This window comes from Haliotis rufescens, unplaced genomic scaffold (assembly GCF_023055435.1).
Source record: "Haliotis rufescens isolate VD_foot unplaced genomic scaffold, xgHalRufe1.0.p SCAF_15, whole genome shotgun sequence".
Taxonomy (NCBI): domain Eukaryota; kingdom Metazoa; phylum Mollusca; class Gastropoda; order Lepetellida; family Haliotidae; genus Haliotis; species Haliotis rufescens.
Window position 1 is genome coordinate 6305973 of NW_025963835.1, and position 27007 is coordinate 6332979.

At 40.5% G+C, this 27007-nt stretch overlaps 1 protein-coding gene across 1 annotated transcript in view; it reads left to right on the forward strand.

Moving 5' to 3' along the window:
* Positions 1 to 27007, forward strand: part of LOC124135005 (sodium- and chloride-dependent GABA transporter ine-like) — a 95462-nt gene that overhangs the window by 15068 nt on the left and 53387 nt on the right. The gene's annotated exons all lie outside the window — the stretch shown is intronic.

The window sequence follows — 27007 nt, forward strand, 5'->3', positions numbered from 1 at the left end:
CAAGTGTTGTCCCATCCTTAACCCAATGGTCAGGCCATCTACCGCAGAACCATCTGCCCTGAAGGTAGGCCCCAAAACCTATGCTCCCTGCTGCATCTGTGTAAAGCTGAAGGTGAGAGTTGTCCACCCACAGCTTGTCCTGAAATACTGATACACCATTAAAGTTCGTGAGAAATGTAAGCCACATTTGAAGATCCTGTTTTACCCATTCTGTGATTTGAATATGATGGAAAGGTTGCTTACCTTGGCAGAAGAGGTCGATGAGTCTTCGACAGAATGCTCTACCCATTGGGATGGCCCTACACACAAAATTGAGCTTACCAATGAGTGACTGTAATTCTTTCTTTATTGCCTTTGAGTTTGATGTGGCGAGTATGTGCCGAATTTGGGCTGTGATTTCACTGATCTTACCTTCCGGTATTCTCACCTGCATAGCTAGCGTGTCTATTTCGAGGCCCAGAAATGTAAGTTGAGACACTGGACCTACTGTTTTATCCTGGGCGATGGGAATACCAAGCTGAGTTAGCATTTCTAATGCAGACTGCAAATAGGATTGGCATTGTGTTGTGCCCTGCTGTCCCCCCGTCAGAAAGTCATCAAGGTAATGCATAATCGGTATTGCTGGGATACGCTGACTTATGCACCATTGGAGAAATGAGCTGAAGGTCTCAAAAATAGCACATGATATCGAGCATCCAAATGGTAAGCATTTATCAAAGTAAAATTTACCTTCGAATTGGATACCCAGCAGTTCGAAATCATCCGGGTGCACTGGTATAATTCTGAATGCTGACTTGATGTCGAACTTTGCAAGCAGTGCTCCCTTTCCCAAGTGTTGCACCATCTGTACAGCTTCGTCGAACTTGGCATAAGAGACGGAACATGCTTGCGGATCTATGTGGTCATTAATTGACCCTCCTTTGGGATAAGACAGATGATGAATTAGACGGAAATCATCGACTTTCTCACCTTGGCATTGTTGTGATTCTGTCTGTTTCTTTGGGATTAGATCTACAGGGGATACTTGCAAGTTAACAAAGGGGATAGTGCTAAACGGTCCTGCCATTCTGTTAAGATCCAGTTCTTTTTTAAGCTTTTGTCTAACGATGTCCCTCCTGTCTTTATGGGTTGCGGATTGTAAATTACCTGCCAGCCGACTATGGCGTGTACCTTGGAACTCGAGTTGGAAACCAAATGTAAAACCATCGAGCAAATATTGCGCATCCTCTGCGTTTAACTGAGAATAACGACACAACCATGGTGTTAACTTATCTAGTTTGACGGGAGTAGGAGCCAAAGACCTTACCTCTAGTTCCTCTGGTTGACTGCCTTGGGCCATTAAAGCGTGGGCTTGAGCCATTAAAGCGTGAGCTTGAGCTATTGATTGAGAGGGGGGGTCGTGTGACCCCCTGTCCTCGAAAGCACGTCGACGCCCCGTGAGCCGTTTCGCCGCACTTGCTGCATATGTGGGAGTACGCGCAGCTGTACTTTTTACACCCATGAGGTTTGTTGAATGCGTAGCATAGGTTAAGTACAGGGTCTGAAACACTTGAAGCAGTCAGCTGACCGAATGTACCACCTACCTGTTGATGCCCCGACTGCGGGATCATGTATTTTAGCCATAGCTCACCGTCCCATTGTCGTAGAGGGTCTCTAGCCATCCTATGTCGGAATTGCTGGTCGTATAGACACCAGGCATCCGGTCCACATCTAAGTGCCGCTGAACGGATTGTTTCCATGTACGATAATAGGCTTTGCACTATCCGTAAACTGAAATGTTTGGCAAGGTATATGTTCATGTAAATATGGAAAGCGGATGTCCAGCTTCCCAGTGTTATTTTCCTCGTTGGCACTTCGACAGGTTTAAATAGCACCTTACCTGCAGTATCGGTGACCATAGTAAGCGCTTCGCTCTCCTCGGTGCCCGCGTTGTTGGGTAGAAGTGTCCCGATGTCCACATACTCACCTCGCCATACCTTTTCCCTGGTTTGTTGTTTGACGTGTGCATCGATAAACTTTGAGTTGAAGACGAGGGATTCCCCCGACGGACGATTTTCATTGGCTGACGTGTTCGGTATTGACACGTCACCGTGAGCCTCAATCTGAAAAGGCGGGTTAACCCCACCATCGAGAGAATGCGCGGGAATGTCGGCACTGTCGATGCTTTGTTGTTGGCCCATGTTATTGGCCCCCGATTGCCCCAAGAGCGCCCAGATTTGTTGCAGCTGCTGCGCTACTGATGCGTTTTGATTATTATGCAAAACGTGATGAGTTTGTTTGGGCGCGGGGGCGGTGGAAGCCAAAATACCAGATGGTATTGAAACACGATTATTTATGGAATATTGTAACTCACCGTCCGCTGTAGCGCTTGGCACGATGGGGATCCCGTTCACCTCTCTTGGGGGTTGGGTGACAACTCTTGCCTGTTTGGCCCCTCTGACCAAGCGATGGTTTATGGCGGCTCTTCTTTTCGCGGGCATATCTATCAGATAGATCTATCAACGGTTGTGATAGGAGAATGACTAAACGTCAGCGAAGCTATAAGATAGGTCTATCAACGGTTGCGAGAAAGGTATGACTAAACGTCAGCGAATGTAGGATTGAAGGATGAGAGAAAACGTAAAAACGGAGAAAGCGGAGAGTGACAATGCGATGTACCACGGATTGACAGCTGTGCCAAAGTGAAGAGTAGAGACGGTTACGTAATGAAAAAGCAGTGATTACGTCACCACGAGATGGTTACGTAACTTCCGAGGACACGCGCGTGCGATGACGTAGCAGGAAGTAAGTAAAATTGTAAACATAAGATGATATACCTGCAATAAAAACATTTAGTCGCTAGTACTAAATGTAATTATTGAAAATGTTAGTAAATTTTGGGAGCCATGCCTTGCCGTGCGCTATATTGAAGGGTGCAATAACGAGGGAATGAAAGCCTGAATGAGAGATGCAGCCACACGTGGGTTGATGTGTTTCCTGAAAAGGCCATTACATTTATATCTGATATTGTAGTATGACAGTTTGCAGACGTTTATGATGTGATCATCAAGGCTTAAAGCAGAGTCCTGTACAACCCCAGGGTTGCTGCCTTTGTGCTTGTCTCTATGACACTGTTGCCATTTGTAAATAGTGGTGATGATTTGGAACAGAAGATTAAAAGGTCAGTCTTGTCTTTGTTGAGTTTTAAGTAGTGTGTGTCCATCCATTCTCTAAATATCTGAGCAACACACCGTGAGACAATTGCGAAAGAATGTTCTACTGATGTTATGCAGTAAGGTTTGAATGCCATGTACAGCTGAGTGCCATTTGCGTAAAGATGAAATTGTAGGTTGAATCTTCTGACAATGTCTCCCAGAGGTGATGTGTAGTTAGAGAACAGTGTCAGTTGGAGGACAATATTGTTGGGAAAAAAGAAATGGTCTGCCACAAAAATGACTTTGTTGCAATGTGTTTTTTTGTAAAAAAAAATAGTTTGGCTCATAATTTAAGGTTAAAAAATATCTGGTTTTGCTGCTGATGTGAAAAAATATCTTGTCTCAACACAAAATCCCAGGCTCCCCCAAGAATATCAAATGGTCGGTCACTAATAATCGTTGCCATGAAGCAGATTACCATGCATTATGTGGCTGCATGTTTTGAATGCCCCATGCTATGATCACAGCATTGGTGGCTAGGTTTACAGTTTCTACACTCATGACAGGTGCTGGATGGCAGATTACATGGACAACAGGAAACACAATTAATCTCAGGATTTCATCTTAGCCATGTTAGCAGAGTCTAGTTCATGATCGATGCCACCAAAGTATAAACACTAATGGATTTAGATAAAGCAGTGAACAATATTTAGTTATGTCACATCATGTCTGCTTGATATGGGAAGAAAGACCAAAGTGGTACTGCTAATAGTCATAGCAGACAAACATAAATTATGGTGCCAGAAATGAAGTTAATGAAAGTGCATGTGAACCCTCTAGTATTAAGGAACCCTCATGAGTCACATGAGCTTGGAAGGAGATGAGAATTAGCTGCTAGAGCTCGGAAGGAGATGAGTATGAGTTGCTAGAGCTTGGAAGGAGATAAGTATGAGCTGCTAGAGCTCGGAAGGAGATGAGTATGAGCTGCTAGAGCTCGGAAGGAGATGAGTATGAACTGCTAAAGCTTGGAAGGAGATGAGTATGAGCTGCTAAAGCTTGGAAGGAGATGAGTATGAGCTGCTAAAGATTGGAAGGAGATGAGTATGAGCTGCTAGAGATTGGAATGAGATGAGTATGAGCTGCTAGAGCTTGGAAGGAGATAAGTATGAGATACTAGAGCTCGGAAGGAGATGAGTATGAGCTGCTAGGGATTGGAAGGAGATGAGTATGAGCTGCTAAAGCTTGGAAGGAGATGAGTATGAGCTGCTAGAGCTTGGAAGGAGATGAGTATGAGCTGCTAAAGCTTAGAAGGAGATGAGTATGAGCTGCTAGAGATTGGAAGGAGATGAGTATGAGCTGCTAGAGCTTAGAAGGAGATGTGATGAGCTGCTAGAGCTCGGAAGGAGATGTGTATGAGCTGCTAGAGCTTGGAAGGAGATGAGTATGAGCTGCTAGAGATTGGAAGGAGATGAGTATGAGCTGCTAGAGCTTAGAAGGAGATGTGTATGAGCTGCTAGAGCTCGGAAGGAGATGAGTATGAGATGCCAGAGCTTGTAAGGAGATGAGTATGAGCTGCTAGAGATTGGAAGGAGATGTGTATGAGCTGCTAGAGCTTGAAAGGAGATGAGTATGAGCTGCTAGAGCTTAGAAGGAGATGAGTATGAGCTGCTAAAGCTTGGAAGGAGATGAGTATGAGCTGCTAAAGCTTGGAAGGAGATGAGTATGAGCTGCTAGAGATTGGAAGGAGATGAGTATGAGCTGCTAGAGCTTAGAAGGAGATGTGTATGAGCTGCTAGAGCTCGGAAGGAGATGAGTATGAGATGCCAGAGCTTGTAAGGAGATGAGTATGAGCTGCTAGAGATTGGAAGGAGATGAGTATGAGCTGCTAGAGCTTGGAAGGAGATGAGTATGAGCTGCTAGAGCTTGGAAGGAGATGAGTATGAGCTGCTAGAGATTGGAAGGAGATGAGTATGAGATGCCAGAGCTTGTAAGGAGATGAGCATGAGCTGCTAGAGATTGGAAGGAGATGAGTATGAACTGCTAGAGCTCGGAAGGAGATGAGTATGAGCTGCTAGAGATTGGAAGGAGATGAGTATGAGCTGCTAGAGCTTAGAAGGAGATGAGTATGAGCTGCTAAAGCTTGGAAGGAGATGAGTATGAGCTGCTAAAGCTTGGAAGGAGATGAGTATGAGCTGCTAAAGCTTGGAAGGAGATGAGTATGAGCTGCTAGAGATTGGAAGGAGATGAGTATGAGCTGCTAGAGCTTAGAAGGAGATGTGTATGAGCTGCTAGAGCTCGGAAGGAGATGAGTATGAGATGCCAGAGCTTGTAAGGAGATGAGTATGAGCTGCTAGAGATTGGAAGGAGATGAGTATGAGCTGCTAGAGATTGGAAGGAGATGAGTATGAGCTGCTAGAGCTTGGAAGGAGATGAGTATGAGCTGCTAGAGATTGGAAGGAGATGAGTATGAGCTGGTAGAGATTGGAAGGAGATGAGTATGAACTGCTAGAGATTGGAAGGAGATGAGCATGAGCTGCTAGAGCATGGAAGGAGATGAGTATGAGATGCTAGAGCTTGTAAGGACATGAGTATGAGCTGCCAGAGCTTGTAAGGAGATGAGCATGAGCTGCTAGAGATTGGAAGGAGATGAGTATGAGATGCTAGAGCTTGGAAGGAGATGAGTATGAGATGCTAGAGCTTGGAAGGAGATGAGTATGAGCTGCTAGAGCTTGGAAGGAGATGAGTATGAGCTGCTAGAGCTTGGAAGGAGATGAGTATGAGCTGCTAGAGCTTGTAAGGACATGAGTATGAGATGCTAGAGCTTGGAAGGAGATGAGTATGAGCTGCTAGAGCTTGGAAGGAGATGAGTATGAGCTGCCAGAGCTTGTAAGGAGATGAGCATGAGCTGCTAGAGATTGGAAGGAGATGAGTATGAGATGCTAGAGCTTGGAAGGAGATGAGTATGAGATGCTAGAGCTTGGAAGGAGATGAGTATGAGCTGCTAGAGCTTGGAAGGAGATGAGTATGAGCTGCTAGAGCTTGGAAGGAGATGAGTATGAGCTGCTAGAGCTTGTAAGGACATGAGTATGAGATGCTAGAGCTTGGAAGGAGATGAGTATGAGCTGCTAGAGCTTGGAAGGAGATGAGTATGAGCTGCTAGAGCTTGGAAGGAGATGAGTATGAGCTGCTAGAGCTTGGAAGGAGATGAGTATGAGCTGCTAGAGCTTGGAAGGAGATGAGTATGAGCTGCTTGAGCTTGGAAGGAGATGTGTATGAGCTGCTAGAGCTCGGAAGGAGATGAGTATGAGATGCCAGAGCTTGTAAGGAGATGAGTATGAGCTGCTAGAGATTGGAAGGAGATGAGTATGAGCTGCTAGAGATTGGAAGGAGATGAGTATGAGCTGCTAGAGCTTGGAAGGAGATGAGTATGAGCTGCTAGAGATTGGAAGGAGATGAGTATGAGCTGGTAGAGATTGGAAGGAGATGAGTATGAACTGCTAGAGATTGGAAGGAGATGAGCATGAGCTGCTAGAGCATGGAAGGAGATGAGTATGAGATGCTAGAGCTTGTAAGGACATGAGTATGAGCTGCCAGAGCTTGTAAGGAGATGAGCATGAGCTGCTAGAGATTGGAAGGAGATGAGTATGAGATGCTAGAGCTTGGAAGGAGATGAGTATGAGATGCTAGAGCTTGGAAGGAGATGAGTATGAGATGCTAGAGCTTGGAAGGAGATGAGTATGAGCTGCTAGAGCTTGGAAGGAGATGAGTATGAGCTGCTAGAGCTTGTAAGGACATGAGTATGAGATGCTAGAGCTTGGAAGGAGATGAGTATGAGCTGCTAGAGCTTGGAAGGAGATGAGTATGAGCTGCCAGAGCTTGTAAGGAGATGAGCATGAGCTGCTAGAGATTGGAAGGAGATGAGTATGAGATGCTAGAGCTTGGAAGGAGATGAGTATGAGATGCTAGAGCTTGGAAGGAGATGAGTATGAGCTGCTAGAGCTTGGAAGGAGATGAGTATGAGCTGCTAGAGCTTGGAAGGAGATGAGTATGAGCTGCTAGAGCTTGTAAGGACATGAGTATGAGATGCTAGAGCTTGGAAGGAGATGAGTATGAGCTGCTAGAGCTTGGAAGGAGATGAGTATGAGCTGCTAGAGCTTGGAAGGAGATGAGTATGAGCTGCTAGAGCTTGGAAGGAGATGAGTATGAGCTGCTAGAGCTTGGAAGGAGATGAGTATGAGCTGCTTGAGCTTGGAAGGAGATGTGTATGAGCTGCTAGAGCTCGGAAGGAGATGAGTATGAGATGCCAGAGCTTGTAAGGAGATGAGTATGAGCTGCTAGAGCTTGTAAGGAGATGAGTATGAGCTGCTAGAGATTGGAAGGAGATGAGTATGAGATGCTAGAGCTTGTAAGGACATGAGTATGAGATGCTAGAGCTTGGAAGGAGATGAGTATGAGCTGCTAGAGATTGGAAGGAGATGAGTATGAGCTGCTAGAGCTTGGAAGGAGATGAGTATGAGCTGCTAGAGCTTGGAAGGAGATGAGTATGAGCTGCTAGAGATTGGAAGGAGATGTGTATGAGATGCTAGAGCTTGGAAGGAGATGAGTATGAGCTGCTAGAGCTTGGAAGGAGATGAGTATGAGCTGCTAGAGCTTGGAAGGAGATGAGTATGAGCTGCTAGAGTTTGGAAGGAGATGAGTATGAGCTGCTAGAGCTTAGAAGGAGATGAGTATGAGCCGCTAGAGCTTGGAAGGAGATGAGTATGAGCTGCTAGAGCTTGGAAGGGGATGAGAATGAAATGGGATTGTTTTATGACAAATGATAATAAAAGTTTCCACTTCAAAACCTACAAAGATGGAATAATTCTTAGTCTGCAAGACCCAATCTAGGAATCTGTCTTTGACTGCCTATTTCAATAACCTTGGTACAGCGTGCGAGTCCTATTCTAGATGTATGTATATCCCTTCTGAAAATCACTTTAGGCCAAAGACTTTTCATACTTAAATATTAAAAATAAGCTTCCTGAAAACGCCGAAAATCAGCCTTTTCAACACATTTTAGTATTGTGTGTACATTTAATGTAGCAAGTAAGTAAGAGAGTATGGTATAATATTCCAGTAATATCATGGCAAAGACACCAGAAATAGGCTTCACACATTCTACCCATGAGGGGACTTGAACCCGGGGTTTCGGCGAGACGAGCAAAGACTTAACCAACGGGCTACCCCACCACTCCCTCATGTTGAAAACATACATGTGCTGAAATTATAAAGTTCCAGTTTTCATAGTGATCCAATCTACCCTTTCTTACATTATCCAGAAGCTGAAGGCCGAAATGGGACCTTATCATACCTTGTCCTTGCTTTCCACTCACCCCAAAATATTAAATCTCAAAAGCAATGTTTTTGTTATTCCATCAAATTCAAGTTAACATGCTTACCACAATACAATAGGTTAAATGTATTATTATAAGATAGTAATGAGACAGGCTTATCTAAAACTACACACATAGCTACATTCAAATAACATTTTGAAGAACCAGTTTTGAAAGAAATAATCTGGGTCATTTTTCCAACCAGGTTGTTTTTCACAAAATTTCTGTTCACCAAGAACAGGTTGGGGCCCAATTGCTACTTCCCATCTCATTTAGTGATATTTCCTCTGAGGTGTCAGGGACCTTAATCAAATAAAGGTCATATTAATCGTCAATTTATTTTATTTCAGTAATGCTTCAAAATGTTCAAAAAGAGCTAAGCAATTATAGATTTGAAAATGTAGACTGTTTGCCCAAATGAACAGCCATGACCTTGCTAACAGGTTCACCTGCAGTGCATACTACCTTAGACATTCGTGCCCGTAAAGATATCACCATGCTAAGAAGGCAACACATTGCAAAGTTACTACGTTCACAGTTGCACACGGCAAATAGGTGAAGTAGCAATCTTGGAATGGCGACTGGAACAAGCATTAACTAAAAACAATTAATATATACGCATATTCTTTGACATAAGCGAGGCTTGATTCTTATTGATGAAGACTGACAATGGTTGACTGGGATGTGAGTTTTCAAATTTGTAAGCACAGTAAACGTCTTCATTTCACAGTGAAGTTAAATAAGTCATTTGTACTAGTTTGGTCTTTTTTTAACAGATACTAATCATAGGTGAATGTATTTGGTAATGTATTCTACTGTAATGCAAGTCTGTGATGTAGGGACCGAATCAAACAAAAAGGGCAGACAGCATTCTAAGCAGCTGGACCTAAGAAAAAGATTTTGTCATTTTGATTCAACGTCGGCCAATCAGAATCACAGAAAATAGGTTAACACACACACTTTGTAATTTATAATTGTGAGTCCAGATTTAGTTTTGTACATATTCTGATTGTAGCCAGCGTGGAAACACTCTCCTACCCAGAGTTCAATGCAGCCAGCATAGTACCTCTTCCAGCATCATGTACTTGAAAAGTCCTTGAATTTTGTTATGAGTCCAAATTCAGAACAAAATCTCATAATTTCATATATTCAAGACACATAAATCGTGCGTCACGTTTCTAACAATTAACTTCCGTGTGTTGTCATTATTGATAAGTCATTCGAAAGCTCTGATCGAAAACAGGTTGTCCGGTTTTCGATATGTTTTGGAGCGGTTTCAAACATCACGTTTTCTATCACGAATACTTGCACTATAACATGGGGTGTGGCGTCACACAGAAATTGTAAATACTCAGATGATGGCTTGTTTTAAGATAAAGTTGTCTTTTAGCCTATAAGTAAATTAAATGTTTTACAGTTGTTCATGTGATTAGCGAGAAAACTATGAATGTTTCTTCAGCGTTCGAAAACCCATAATACGGGGATACATATTGTATTAATGTCTTATGTTTGCAATGGAGTTTTTTTTTCAACAAAAGGTAAGTACAAGGTAAGTTTTTTTCAATATACTTCAACATGGGGAAAGTGTCAGACATTGCAAGCTTGTGACAGTTGTCCTTGTGTCTGGGGGATGGGGGGTAGCCAGGTGCGTGGAAGCTAAGCCCGATTTTTTAAAAGAACTGATGTAACTTCGAAATTTTTCTGCATCCACCATCTTTGTTTATTTGACTTATTGAGTTGACTTTTGCCATTGACTTATTACATTTCTTGGTGTAAATGTTGTACAAACTGCATGAAATTGCTTAAAATGCAATCAAATGTTTAAAAAAAATTATGGGGGAAAACCTGCTCACATCCCTGAGTGAACATGATGAAACATCAAATGGTATAATCAAATTATAGTTATTGGTTATGAAGCTTATGATAATTTAAAACAATTTGTTTATTTATTAATTGTTCTAAAATGTGAACATGATTATCGCTTATAAGCATAGCACAGCAATGTGACTGTCATTCCAAATGATTTGATTGATTTAAATTTCATTATAAAATGTAAGTGAAGATGATAGATTATTTATTTGATCATGATGTGTGTAATATTTTTAACATATTGTTCACGACACGTCATCAAACACTTCTGGATCATGCCTGTGGTTTTCAATTGGTCCACAACTTCAGCTTTGAAATGGTTAACAAGATCGGCTGCTGTTGAGTGACCTTAATAGGAAGGACAATATAAATAAATATGATAATCATGACCTTTCTAAACATTGTAATTGTACTGTGTATTTCTGTGTATTTGAAACAACAGTGAAATTTCTGAACATTAAACATTGATATGAAGTGGATTGCAGAGGTTTGTACTTTTTGTTATTTTTAATTGAATATGCACCTTTAAAATTGAAAGGTTGTTTTTGAAAAATGGTCCTTGAAATTTTGTCCAAGGTCCTTGAAAAGTGCTTGAAAAGTGCTTGAATTTTGGAGGTCAGTGCCTGTATGTACCCTGTTATATGATACTGTAATCAAATATATTTTACTTCAAAGCCTAGCTGTGATACCCTTTCTGTAAATAATGTCTTTCTATATCAGGATTGAAAAGATCAGAATATTAAAATATTTATCACCGGATAAAAGAACCCTCATCACTAAGAGTTTATGTAGAAAGAAAGTTGAGGGCAGATCAGAAAGGAAATGGGAGTCAGATAACCAAAGGGCCAATCAGGACAGGTAGCATCTGACTTACAGGTGTCAAAGGAAGTCAAGATGCTATTTTTAAACAGTAATTTGAGGTGGTGTAATGTATCTATAAATAGATTGGGTAAATCCCAGACTGCAGCCTGGTGTCAGAATTGATATTGTTAGTCAATCAATCAATGTATTATCCGTTAACCCTTTGAACAAAGTATGTTGTTTTTACATCAGCACTTCACGCCATGATATGAGTGTATTCCCTTTGTTTTAGTAAACCTAGACATGTAAACACTCATTTTTGACATATCCACTGCGTAAGATAACAGTGATTAATCAATCAACATATTTTCTGTTAATCCTTTGATGACTAGGAACGATCCATTGATTTACAAAAAACTAAATCAACTGATCAATAATCTCTTGCTGGGCTGCCACGTGCATATTACACAACACACATTTTACCTCACTTCAAACCTGGATTTAGATTGAATTGATTGGTCACTTCCACAAAGGTCATTGTGGACTGACCATTCAAATTCATTGAGAAGGTTAGAGACAGTTAGTGACAAATCAAGAGAGGAGTAGGTCCCAGTTGCAGGATGCAGATAAGTATTTGAGCCATCATTAAACCTGTGATCAGATGTTACATCCGAGATCTAATGCAAAAGAAGTGGGACACCCAAGTAGGTATGAAAAAATTACATCAAATTAAACCAACTATCGGTTACACCTACTTGGGTTATCAGTCCAGATTTGAAGAGGTAGTAATACGGCAATGTCGTATTGGCCACAGTCGATACACTCATGAATATTTATTTAAAGGTGAGGATCCTCCATTTTGTATCCCTTGTGATGAGAGAATCACGGTCAAGCATGTCCTGCTTGACTGTGTTGATTTTGTGATAAATATTTGAAATCATCATCTGTCAAGGATCTTTTTCATTGTATTAATTCCAATTTAATTATTGGTTTGTTAAAAGAAATATAATTATTACATAAATTAAACATATGTTTTGTAATTAATAAATAAATGATCTTTTTAGACCTGGTAGAAGGAAATTAGTTAACTTGGATTGTTAGTGGCTGTACCCTTGAAGGGGGTTGAAGTAGTGTAAAATTATTGTCCCCAGAGAGGGTGTGTAAGACCACGTCATTCGTAGTAATTTTTGTTTCTGCCACATTTTTAATCATAGAATATGTGTTCATTAAAATTTGACTGGAAGCATCCCTATGTGGTGGGGACTTAAGATTGTATAAATGGTTGCACTAACCCCCTAGGGGACTGAGGGCCGGGGCCAAATAGCGGTAATTTGGCTATATTGCTTTTCTCTGGAACTAAGAGATAGATATCAACCATATTTGGTTGGAAGCATTGTCCGTTGGTGAGGATTCAAAATTGTACAAATGGAGGAGCTGACCCCCCAAGGGGCTGAGGGGCGGGGCCAAATAGGGGTAATTGGCTATATTGCTTTAAAAGACTTCTTCTCTGGAACTAAGAGATAGATATCAACCATATTTGGTTGGAAGCATTCTCCAATGGTAGGGATTCAAATTAGAGAAATGGAGGGGCTGAACCCCCCTGGTGGTGTACATACAGAAGTTATTAAATGTAACCTTTATATCCCAGCAAGACCACTGCCATGATCTAATGGTAGAGCGGAAGGTCCAATGGTACTTGTTGTACCCTGCTTGGTGCTCGGCATTAAAGGGGTTAAAACAAGGACTGTTCGGCTCAGAGACAGTATACTGTGTCTGAGTGGGGTATTCATGTTAAACTGCGGCATGGTATCTTAGTGGGATAGCACTGTAAATCGGCATCAGTCCAGACTAGTACAAGCAGCCACACACACATGCATGCGCATCACTATATAAGTGCAATAATCTTGAACGCGACATTAAACCTCATTTCATCTCACCTCACCTTATCCCAGCGACACTTTCAGAAAGGTGTTGGCAGGTCGGTTAATATAAATCAGGAATCTGTATGCTACACTCTCTAAATGTATTCCTTTCATGGACTGCTATAGTACTCATATGATTATCATGAGTATGGTTGTGTGCATTGCATTGTTATGATCATTAAACAAGATGTTATTATCAGTAGTGGTATCAATTTTGTTCTATTATGTAGTTATGTTTGAACTGTAAAACCGATAGATGTTTTGTAAGTGATATTTTTTTCTGAGGATGTTCAAGCTGTGACTAATAAATTCAAAATGTCTTGCCTAGGGGTAATCAGTCTTGAATATCGGCAGAAATAGATTTCAAATTAGTGATGTAAATTTTAAGAATTCCATTGATGACACCAGGTGTTCGCAAAAAGGGTAAGTATGTCTTGCTGTACTGAAAGCACTGGTCGCATTCCCTGGGGTGGGATATCCCCTTTTATAGTGGTGTAACAATATGGAGTTACAGTATTGTATAGCGATATAAGGCCCACCATACAATATATTGATTTACAACCCTGGTATCGCAATACATTAGATACATTCCATTCCATTAAAAGTTATATTGGTGTTAAAACACGTGAATAAAAACAAACTGTTCAACCACCAACTTCCTTAGATTCTCACGTTTTTCATGGTTGGACATAAACCGCATAACTTAGACAGTGCCCTCTAGCCTATATGTTTCTGCCCTACAATGTCCCATCTTTGATCTCTGAAAGTTAAAAACAAATGATTCATGGTTGTGAAACACCTGCAAAGAAAAGAATATGAACTTGTGACATACAAGTACTGTATTGGGATATGACTCGTATCGCAGCCTTAGTATAGGGATATATATTGTATCGCAACCCTACCATATCGTTACACTCTACCCTTTTACATATAACCAAGTAGGCTGCTGTCTAACCTAAACACATAACAAGTGCTTTAAAGTGAGTTTATTCTTGCCATAATGAGTTTTGAGAGCTGTTTCATTGAAAATATGTTTAACAAATTCCATCCATTCATCATTTACATATCTCTAGGTGGAGGTCATTGTGAAGGAATTATCCTTGTCCTTGATAAGTGAGTAGCATTCACTGACATGCCTCCCTTAGTCCCCCATTACTAATCTGCACACCATCTGCAGAATTTCTTTATATGCACTGTATCTCTCGGACAGTTATTGGTGATGAAAATAGTATTTTTATTAATTTACCGTATTTTCTTGACTATAGTGCGCACCAAAGTATAATGAGCGCACACACCCCTCCTCTAGCAGATTCAGTATTTGAAAAAAAAAATTGGATATTATGTGCAAAAAAAAATTAAACTGCACCCCTTCAGCGAATTCCGGTAAACAAATTGGTAATAAGAAACTTGGTCAGTACAAATTTGAAATTTCAGATAAAAAATCACCAGACATGTTGATTTACCATTTAAATTGTATTTTTTGTTCTGCTAGGCATTGTTTTACATCCAGGGATTAAGATTACCTTGTGTATTTTCTCGTAAACTACCCCAGTAAGCCAGAAAAAGCAATCAGCTGTACACACGTTTTCTTGGAATCACCGGTGATTCAGTTAAAACTTACCCTATGATATAATTGTAAAGGATTTTGATGCAATGATCGGGAAAAATTGTATCTGAAACTATTTTTTTATCAGGAATAATATATTCTAATATCTTTATTTTGAATAAAAGTAATGAAATAACTTACAAACGTAAGTCCAGATATACAATGAACACTTTTTATAACCAGACAGTGTAATTACATGATTAATTTGCGTACTTCAGTATGGATTTGTTGACATGGTATTTCCGGTGGTACATGCTCATGGTAATGTCTTTGCGTTAGGGGAAAAATATCAAAAATCAATTATGGCATGTATAATGCGCACCCCCTTCTACACAGCTGTGATTATTATTTTTTTAAAAGTGTGCACTACACTCAAGCAAATATGGTACTTGGAAATTTTGAAACAAATTACTGCCATTTATGGGGCGGTCAGGTAGCTTAGTGGTTAAAGGGTTCACTCATCACGCCGAAGACCCAAGTTCGATTCCCGACATGGGTACAATGTATGAAGCCCATTTCTGGTGTCCCCCACCAAGATATTGCTGGAATATTGCTAAAAGCGGCGTAAAACCATACTCACTCACTCACTACTGTCATTTACTGCATTGTTCTCTGGTTGTGTGTCAAGTCCCAGTCTTTATGTATTTACAGGATAAGTTGAACCAATTCACAAAATGTGTGTGAGACAAGTAGGCAGTGCACAGAATTTGGGCCTACATATTTGGTTTGTGACAGGTAGAGAGGGTGTACACACGTTTCCACATGCAGGTCATGAGGATGAAATTGACTGCGCTCCCATGGACACACATGTTGCTCATAAGAGGCCAGTGTGACAATTCAGTTCCAGAATTCTCTGAAAGTCAAAGATAGAAGTCAATTACAAGCAAATAAACACATCAAAGCTAGGTAAGCATGGTCAAATCATGCATCCTCAGGCTCAAGAATTGGCCTGTAATGTCATAAATTACATGGAGGAAGAATGTGCAAATAAATCTCAAGCATTGTCAAAAGCCTGCATTGCCACTGGTCTGTCTGTATCTATGCTAAAGCGCATCAGGATGTGAAGACTAGTGCTATGATTATCCACTTATCTCAAATTAAATCCAGCTAGCAATATTACGTTTACAGCATGCTGAAACCCCATAAACAATCACATGGGATTAATTAAGGAGTATATCACCGAGTCAACTATCTTTATGTTAAGGTCTCAGCCTACACAATCATTTGATGAATGACGTGACACTATTCATTAGTGTTCTCTGGCGTAAAAAAAAAGTATGAAAATGAATTCCTTCCATTGTCACGACATTTGCTTTCTCCGTCATCAGGGACCTCACATCAACACGTACTATTATGTGTGATAGAACTCACCACTAGAACTCGTTAACAGAGACAGAGACATCATACTACTTGTCGCGGACCACCTGCTGCCCCGTTCCTCATACACCGATTTTCGCCTTCCCAGCCCATAACCAGTCATACAGGGTTAATTGTGAGGTCACAATTCAGCTGGCTCACCTTTGTAAATGTGAATCAGTAACACTCATTAGACTGGGGCCCAGTCATCAGCATATTCATCTGTTGTTGCAAAGGTTGACTGATTTGTTTACACAATGAAAATTCTTATTGATTATGAACTACTGAGGCAGTCAAGGCCCTATATTAGCAAATGTAAAGTATAGCAGCCATGTTACATGTACTTCAAAAAGCTGACAATAATTATGCAGTATTACTGGAAAATTGCTGGCGTGGAGTAAAATCTAAACTCACTCACTGACAACATATTTCATGCTGCAGGTTAGCAAATATGTCAACTCCTACATGAAATAATTGGACTTTCTTAAGTAGGACTGAATGGTATTAACAGTATATTGCAGTACGCTTTCCAAACAATATGTATTGCAATTTTCTTTCTGTGTTCTGGTATTGGGGGGGAGGGGGCGGAAATAAAAGTTTAGTTATTATTTGTATCATTTATCCTAAAATCTATCACAAATGACCTGCGAAATTGAGTGACAAAATGACAGCAATGCAGAAGGAATATCTCTCTCCTCTTGTTATCTGTCAACGCGCATGTTGACGAGGAATTAGCTCTTGGGGGGAATAAAGGACAAAATCGACATCACTGTCCCGGAACGTTTTATGCACAACATGTAAACAATAAACAACAATTGCACAATGAGCAGAATACCTGCTCTGACAACACAAACACAGCGATGAGCGGACCTTCCAGCTCAGGCATACATGAAGTGAGCGGAGCTCCAGCTCAACCTCACGACGTTTCCTACGAGCAGCACATCCTGCTCGAGGTCGTCCCTACACCAACGCTCAGAATACCAAGCTTGACTCACACCGTAGTAACTGTGCAATGGTCACACATATATAGTAATGAACAACAATGGAAAGACAATGACGTTGCTCTGGACATGGGACTTCTGGGGGTGATGAACCGACACAACTCAGGGGATGAACAATTAAGGCAATAAATGTCATACTATAAATAACAGTAATTAACGGGAACTGATATAGTAGCCCAGGTTGGCTGTCAGTCAATATACAATGAAATGTTGGTGAGGATTAACAACGGGGATTAGGGCCTAAAACGTAATGACAATTAAGTTATGGAGACATGGTAATTAGCCTTTGGAAGTCAAATGTACTTCAGACAATGGTAGTCATAAATCAGTCGCTGTGTGACATCTCCCCTGTATCCAAGACTATAAAATGGCGGCGACTGACCATTTTGAGTAATATTTACTTTAGTATGCAGAAAATAAGATCTGCATGTACAATCAGTGTCAATCACTGTCCAACACTTTAGTTCCCCATACGTCGCAGATACCTGTATTGCAATATATTGCTACACAATGTTTTGGCCAATACACAGCCCTGTAATCGACAAGGGTGCCTGCACTATCATGCTTGTGTCATCTCAAGAATAAATTTGGCAGACGGACATCACCCGGTAACACATGCAGATCCAAAAAGTGAAAAGAGTATTTTACAAAACTTGGCTTCATATTTTACATACATGGTTTTGCGCTGTTGTTTGGCTATATTGCTCATGATGTCAATCACTGGATTGTTTGGTCCTATTTACAAAATGCCATCATATAGTTTGAATATTGCTGTGTGCACCGTTATAAAACAAACAAACAAAACTTGTGTAAACAACTTGCCTGTATGATTCGACTGTATGGCTTAGCTCTGTAGTTTGTCTATATTAGGTGTGTGTACAACTTGCCTACATGACCTTAGACTTAACCCCTGTGAACAATTTACAGCAAGATACGTGAATAGCCTCATATATTAATCTCATTTTCCTCTATGTGCACTGAGAAATAGAACATTATGCTCCATGGTTTCTGTCTGTTTGTTGTGTGTGAACAATGGTCATGGCCACAGTAAGAACCAGTGATCCTGTTGATGGCCGTCATGTTAATATTATGCAGGGACTTCCCCAGCATATCTCAGCATACACAAAGCCCCCTCATTGTGGCTAGCCAGTGCCTTGTGCTCCTGGTATTGACATCAGGTCATGCAGCCTCTGCTTTCTGAAAGGCATGGTTTGAAATTGGGGCAATATAAACACACACCTCTTTCAAGTGTTGTTGAATAACCCTGTGATTACAAAGACCACCAGTTTACCCCTTTCCGAAGATTATAACTGATACAAATGAGTTACACACATCAGCAAATAGAAACATTTGTCTATGAATTTCTTATTGATTAATACAGAATAGGTGATGCATCCTTGCATAAAAAATACAGTTTTTAAGAACATATCCATGTAAAGCTTTGTACTGTTAAAGGACGGAACTACTTACACCTCTCTAAATATAACAAGAGGAACAGGCATAATATAGCTCCAGGTTAGATTGACATACATACATACATACATACATACATACATACATACATACATACATACATACATACATACATGGGGAAGTAACGCACGACGCATTTCTGCTGCTTTTTCTAGTCGCTTTTGCGGTATTATCACGCCACTTTCGAGTCACTTTCGCGATACTTTCACGGCACTGTCATGAACGTATCATGAATAGGTATGCGATACAAGGGAAGTGACTTTTGACATGTAGTGTACTTTGAAAACTAATAAAAACACTTGTTGGACCAATTATTTGTTCAGTGACAGGCAAGTAAATTTTTGTATGTCACATTCAGAAAGTCATAACAGCTTGTGAATAATTCAAGTCTCAGCCAGTGAGACCAATTTTGTTTACAGACATCCTTGATTGCAAGATCAACAACCTATATTTTTTTTTATTCCCATCTCTGCCTGTGTTTGTTTGTTGTTTAATGCTGCACTCAGCAATATTCCAGCTATATGACAGTCCAGTGATTGGTATTGTGATCCAAGTCATCAAGGTACGATGACCTAATCATCCAAGTCACCAAGTCTGACCACCCAATCCACAGGTTGCTGGAGGCCTATTCTCAACTTATCAACCATGGCATTTTTTTATTTTAAGGTATCTGACAAATTGGGTGAGGCCAGAATCCCTACAGGGTCATCCACCTGTTTAATCTCCAAACAGATCAGTATGACTTATTCAGACAATGCATGAGCTCATTCAAACATCGGTTGTTGGCTATCTGAAGTGTTCTGATCTAGATGTGACCAACAGACATAGACTAGCAGGTTAAGTTGCACCAGGACACCTTTTCTCCCTGCTCCTGTACAGCAAGGCTTACTGTTGGGACATGTTCAGTTCATCACTGGAAGGAATTTTAGATTTTTATATAAATTTAAAACAGTCATGAATTACCCCAGAATAATTGTATGTCTCTTAATCTGTTTATTGTTCAATGAAAATGGATAAAGTGTATTGATATTTAATGTGTTTGTAACCAGTGTTTGAAATTATTTTAAAACCCAAGAAGTCAGTCAGGCAGGTGACCCATAAATTTTGCTTGCCCATTTTCAAAGTTACCTGTTTGCATTCAGACATCATGAATAGTGAAAAACTACGAAAAATAAGAGACAAATTGCATCTTGATTCGGTTGAAATAATGCAAACAATTTCTCAAAAACTGAATACGTAAGTAGGTAGTCTTAAAATTATCCACTAGACAGGCAGGCAGGTGGAAGAAAATTTCAGACAGCCCAGCAGAAAAGTTTCCAGCCATGGGCAGATGGGCAAGCAGTTATTTCGGACGCTGTTGACTAGTACCAATAAAGAAAGTCACTCAACATGATTACTGAATTATATATTACTGGATTTGACCAGTCTTACAGTTTGAACATGCCGATGAAATGCAGTACCAGCCTTGTCCCCAGTGGGGAATGACAAGGAGGAAAAGTAGGACCTAAACATGTCTGGTTTTACTTTCCTTCTGTTTATGAAACAAATATATGTATTGATAGTAAAACAAAAGCAACTTGGACCATCTTCCTAGTTATCATTTTGCGTGTGTTTTAAGAAGCCCAAGACTCAAACCTCCTAAAGTTTATTATTCTTTGATCTTTCAAGGTTACATGGGCTGAATGAGTGAGTGCCTCTTTGAACAGTATTCCAGTTCCAGTAGGAAGGGAAGGAAAGCCAGAAACGATATAGTTCTCAAATGTTTAGCATTTAGATGGTGAGACCCACGAGCATGGGTATGGTCACTGACAAACCTAGAAATATAATTGGGTCGAACCGGAATTTGAGCCCACGATCATACGTTTGTGGAATGTCAAAAGGGTGCACCTCTGCACAGCAAATATTTATATCTGGTACCCCTCATCTCACATGGACTGAAGATCTACTTCATGGGATCTCTCAAGAAATTTTATGTTTTTATGTGTTCAATGCATTAATGTAAAACAATGTATGAAAGTTTCTTTGTTTGTGGTGAAATGTGTTAATCTTACCAAGCTATGGTAGTCCATGCGATTATGAAATTCTGAATGGGAACATTTGCAGTAGACTTCAGACTGAAAAGTGGTCCTTGATAATCAGCCCTAGAAAAATCTCTATATGAGGGGAAAACTAGAGGAGAACATTAAACATCGATAAACCCTGTATGCATCATGTCATACAATCAGTATAAATCTATAGGCACACCACAGAAGCAAGATTGTCTGGTTCACTATGTACCTGACACAATAAATCATTGCCACATTGTGTTCCGGATTCTCTCTGATTTTATGTCACAGAAATGTCAAACAAACAATGAACAAATGTATGTGAAGAAATAGGTATGGTTCTGCAAGATTGGCCAATAGATTTTGCATGATGTTGTCCCCTTTTAGTTTTTGGACATGCTGAATAAGGCAAAAGGAGAACAACAGGAATTAGATGGTTAAAGTTTGAAGAGTCTAACAGGATCAAAGGAAGTCATCCATTCAATTTCCACCCACTTCATTCTTTCCGAAAAGCTGATAAACCCATAACAGAGGATGGTGAAGTTTGTTCATGGTGCTATCAGGTGAGAGAGAGTCTCAGTGAGGGCGTGTCTGCCAAGACAATCACTATATTTACAATCCCTCACCTCTTAAGGGAGTAACAGAGCACCTGCCCGGACAATCCATCACCTTTTTAGGGATGAAAGAGTACCTGGCCAGACAATCCATCTCACCTCGAGGAGGTAAAAGAGCACCTGCCCGGACCTTCCTTTACCACTCAAGGAGGTAACAGAGCACCTGCCCGGACCTTCCTTTACCACTCGAGGAGGTAACAAAGCACCTGCCCAGACCTTCCTTTACCACTCGAGGAGGTAACAGAGCACCTGCCCGGACCTTCCTTTACCACTCGAGGAGGTAACAGAGCACCTGCCCAGACCTTCCTTTACCACTCGAGGAGGTAACAGAGCACCTGCCCGGACCTTCCTTTACCACTCGAGGAGGTAACAGAGCACCTGCCCGGACCTTCCTTTACCACTCGAGGAGGTAACAAAGCACCTGCCCATACCTTCCTTTACCACTCGAGGAGGTAACAGAGCACCTGCCCGGACCTTCCTTTACCACTCGAGGAGGTAACAGAGAACCTGCCCAGACCTTCCTTTACCACTCGAGGAGGTAACAGAGAACCTGCCCAGACCTTCCTTTACCACTCGAGGAGGTAACAGAGCACCTGCCCGGACCTTCCTTTACCACTCGAGGAGGTAACAGAGCACCTGCACAGACCTTCCTTTACCACTCGAGGAGGTAACAGAGCACCTGTCCGGACCTCCCTTTACCACTCGAGGAGGTAACAGAGCACCTTCCCAGACCTTCCTTTACCACTCGAGGAGGTATCAGAGCACCTGCCCGGACCTTCCTTTACCACTCGAGGAGGTAACAGAGCACCTGCCCAGACCTTCCTTTACCACTCGAGGAGGTAACAGAGCACCTGCCCGGACCTCCCTTTACCACTCGAGGAGGTAACAGAGCACCTGCCCAGACCTTCCTTTACCACTTGAGGAGGTAAAAGAGAACCTGCCCGGACCTTCCTTTACCACTCGAGGAGGTAACAGAGCACCTGCCCAGACCTTCCTTTACCACTCGAGGAGGTAACAGAGAACCTGCCCAGACCTTCCTTTACCACTCGAGGTGGTAACAGAGCACCTGCCCAGACCTTCCTTTACCACTTGAGGCGGTAACAGAGAACCTGCCCGGACCTTCCTTTACCACTCGAGGAGGTAACAGAGCACCTGCCCAGACCTTCCTTTACCACTCGAGGAGGTAACAGAGCACCTGCCCAGACCTTCCTTTACCACTTGAGGAGGTTACAGAGTACCTGTCCAGACCTATTCTGACCCAGAATCCCCACGGAACCCTGGAAAGGTTTTTACAGAAGGTATAAGTGACTTGTTGTTCAGTTCAGTCAATTTCTGGCCTTAACGTGTTTGAAATATATTAATATTTATACACTATATACACTATATACACTATAACGCGTTCTGACTTACAAAAGATATTGGCTGGTGCATTTTGTTTCATGACATGTTTGTTGGAGTATGTGGAGTAATGTGTCATACATTCACTGTAACAGAAATGTTTCCCAAACCGAAATATATGTATATATATATATATATATATATATAGAACATGAGCAGAATATCTACAACTGTACATGTGTTATCACAGTTTTAACTGGATGATTTAACTTCTCACTTCACAGGCACCGACATGGTGTTAAGGTATTATATAAAATGCAAAAAAATACCAACACAACTACTTAAGAGATCATGGCATGAATAAGTAAACCAATGTAATTGTATTTACTTGCTCCATTGTCATGAGCATAGGATAGCATTTATATTGCATGGTAATAGTCATCATGTTTATTCCATGTCCTATTAGTCATGGCAGCTCAACTGGAAGTATAAAATCTAGTTTTTAATATGTCCACCACTTGTCTGTTTGCATAGTGCAACAGTATTATACAATATTGACTACTTGAAGTGGTTAATATGTTTATTTATGTTTGTTTGAACTCCACTTATTTGACAATTCATAAATAGGAATTTGTTTGTAAATGCATCTTCTTATAGTTCTTTTGCAGCCATATCATCCCGATGAAATGCAAAATAGAATATAAATCCGAAAACAACAGTTTGTCTGAAATGACATGAAAGTTATTTATTTGTCCATACCAACTTGTCACCATAATTTCAGACATTGTCAAGTAGTGAAAACGTTGTTTCAATGCCTTTTGTTACAAGAGGGTCTGCGCAATAAACAAAACAGCTATGGGGTATCGCGGAACATAGGGGTAGTCTCAAAACTTCTATTGTGAAATATTTTCATAATCACTGTCACCACGAACCTATATAACATTATACAAGTCCGTGCTGTCACCGACAAAATTATTTGACTGACAGTTGCATGATTTAAACCATCTCTTAGAAATAAGCTTGAATAGCAATACCAAGAACATCACTAACATTGCTTGGATAATATTTTACAGATTCTCATTGTATAATCCGTTTTATAACTACTACAGAAAGATATGCACTTGATTTAGACTTTTCATTTGACATGATTTTATTACAGAAAAGACAGTAGTGGGTTGGCCTCACTCGCGAATTTCACGTGCAATTGTGGGGCTGTTCAGTTTACAGTGCAGACCCCCTTGTAACAACATGCATTGAAACACAACAATTACAAGATAGTTTGTGAAACAACTTTTTCTCTACTTCATGAAAATGTCTGAAATTATAGTGATGAACTCGAGTTGGTATGGACAGATAAACAACTTTCATGCCATTTAAGACAAATTGTTGCTTTTAGATTTATATCTATTTTGCATTTCATTGGTACGATATTTCAGCATACGCCCTATAATTTCTGCCAAAGTTACTTGATTCTTCATAATTCAGGTTTTATGGCTGATTTCGACTTGGGATATGGAAATATGGCCTAGAATTCAAATTTTCATAAGTACTCTTTTCACCTAAAGTTGTTATGAAAGGTACGGGAGTATATGAAATATTAGGCTTCCTGTTTATACAGTGCAGGTAAGGTATTGTTTTTGCATGTTTTATTGGACAATTGTGTATTTCCAAGTTTGTGCTGTAATTTACATTATTGTCAAATGTACATGCCATTGTGAAGTAAACATGCCCAATCTAGTATGACGTAGCTGTATTGTGAAGTAAACATGCCCCAACTAGTATGACATAGCTGTATTATGAAGTAAACATGCCCAAACTAGTATGACATAGCTGTATTATGAAGTAGATGTGTCAGCTTAGGGATATTAATAGCCATATACTAATTGAAGTTCTTTCTTTCTGTTATAGTCAATCTAATGTTTGTCCCTCATAAGAAACAAGAATCAGAATAATAAAATCAAGAAAGTTTGAATTTCGTGTTGTTATCAACATAGCATTTCAAACAAAATAATTTATCTGACATCATTCCATCAATAGACTGAATGAACTGAAAACCCACAATTATCTTCATTTCTAAGAGAGAAAAAGTCCATTTAGCCCCTGCATGTCATATCCTCGTGGAAAGTTCTTGGAAGTGTGCTTTCAGCAGTATCACTAAAATAAATAAAAAATGTTGTGGGTGATTTTTTTAGCGTCTATCACTAGATTGAGATGAAAGGTTTCAGCTTTGAAATTTTTGTACTTCTATAGGGACGTGCGTGTGTGTGTGTGTGTGTGTGTGTGTGTGTGTGTGTGTGTGTGCGTGTGCGTGTGTGGCTGCTTGTACTAGTCTGGGCTGATGCCGGTTTTTATAAAGCCTACCTACTCAGAAACGATGCCATTGTTGAACATGGATACCCTTCTCAGAAACATTATGCTGACTCTGAGCTGGCCAGTTCTTGTTTTTATCGACTTAATGCTGAACATCATGCAGGGTCACAACGTTTTAAATATTTTAGCATCTTTTGGTGTGATGCCCAGGGATTGAACCACCGACCTTCGGCTCTCCAGGCAGAAGCTCCATCCACTAGACCACAGAAGTGGGGTCTTGAGCAAATCGGAAGTCAGCTATCTAAAACAATTTGGCTTCATTTACCACATCGATTTGGAAATGTTTAGCTCAGCAAAAGGAAATCACCACAGAACAACTATTGCCTTGACAGTACGTACACTGTTGGGTTCTATGTGGTGCTCAGAAACGACAAGCTGTATAAAATGGCATGGCTTTAATTGTATTTGCATTCAGATTAAACTGACTATATTCACAGTAAGAGATACAGATAAGAGATAAGGATATAAAATGCTGGTACCAATATTTTAGGTGCCTCAATGCTCATTGGCTCATTAGAAAGGTGACCTTACATGACCTCCTGTGGAAGTGTCCTCTGGTATTCACACAGAGGTATTGTATTTAAGTAAAACGCCTGAGTCGGTGAGACTTAGTAAAGACATGGTGTCTCCTTAGGATGTCACAAGTTTAAGTCACTGGATCAGTGAATCCAGGTTAGAATTGATCTTCAGCAACCCATGCTTCTGGTAAGAGGTGACAAATGGAATAGTGTGGTCAGGCTCGCTGACTTGGTTTATTGATCGATGCTCATGATGTCAATCACTGGGTTGTCTGGTCCAGACTCAGTTATTTACAGACCGCCGTCATATAGCTGAGTATGAAGTTAGGCAACAAACAAACAAACAAATGTAAGGGAATAAAGAGGGTGTGCTGTCACATCAGATTCATTCATTCACTCATGCGCTGACAGTGGACACATCACACACCAGTTTTGTGCTGCAGATATTGTAAACACACCTGTCTTCAGGAGGGGCAGGAAAATATTTATCTGGGTTCATCTGTTTAGGTTAACAAAGTTCATGACAAAAAAATTATCTTTTTCCAAATAAACATTTTTTAATCATACAACATTTTGTTTCTTTATGTTTGAAACTTCAGGACAGGTGCTATAAATAAGGATTGGCTGCAAATATGTAGGTTTGCTGTGTCATGATATTGATTCAGGTGCATGACGCAGCAATTCAAGTCATGATGTGGCACATCAGAGGAAGAGAAATCAATATGTTTCTAGGTACCAGGTAGACCTTGTCCTGCATGGCCATTCTTGGCTGCTGTGTAATTAGCGACCATGGCTTAATGCCTGTGATTTGGAAGATCAGGGGAAACGTCTCAGTGACTCCGCAGATTCTGGAATGATTGATTGATTTGCTGACTCAGTAGTAGAAGGGGGCAAGCTGTTGCGGAGGTTGTAATTATCAACATATAAACTTCATACTAAAACACATGTACACAGACAATAGTATGTAACTTCAGACCAGGTATGGCCTATGAGACACTAATATAAAATCATATATATTAAGTCATAGATCAGAATAAGATAAATTGAGACATATACCTACACAATAGTTAATGTTATGTTAAGGAATTCAATAACACACATGATACGCCCGCACACATACACACAGGCACACACGCCAAATTATTTGCTCAATCACGCACAAGCTCACACACTCATGCATCTATAGTTTAATATTCATGGACTGACACCTATAGTTTAATATTCATGGACTGACACTGAGTTACCATTTCATCAGGCTGCTTCCTACTTATCAACAATAACACCTGCAAAAGTACCGTATTTTCTTGAGTATAGTGCGCACCCATGTATAATGCGCACCCCCCTCTAGCGGGTTCAATATTTTGGAAAAAAAAGAAATTTGAATATTATGCGCAGAATTTTTTTACACCGTACCCTTTCAGCGAAGTCCGGCAAACGAACGGGTGCTGAGAAACTTCGTCAGTACAAATTCGAAATTTGAGATAAAAAATCACCAGACATGTTTATTTACCGTTTAAATAGTATTTATTGTTCTGCTAGGCATTGTTTTATATTTAGGGATTAAGATTACCTTGCGTATTTTCTCGTA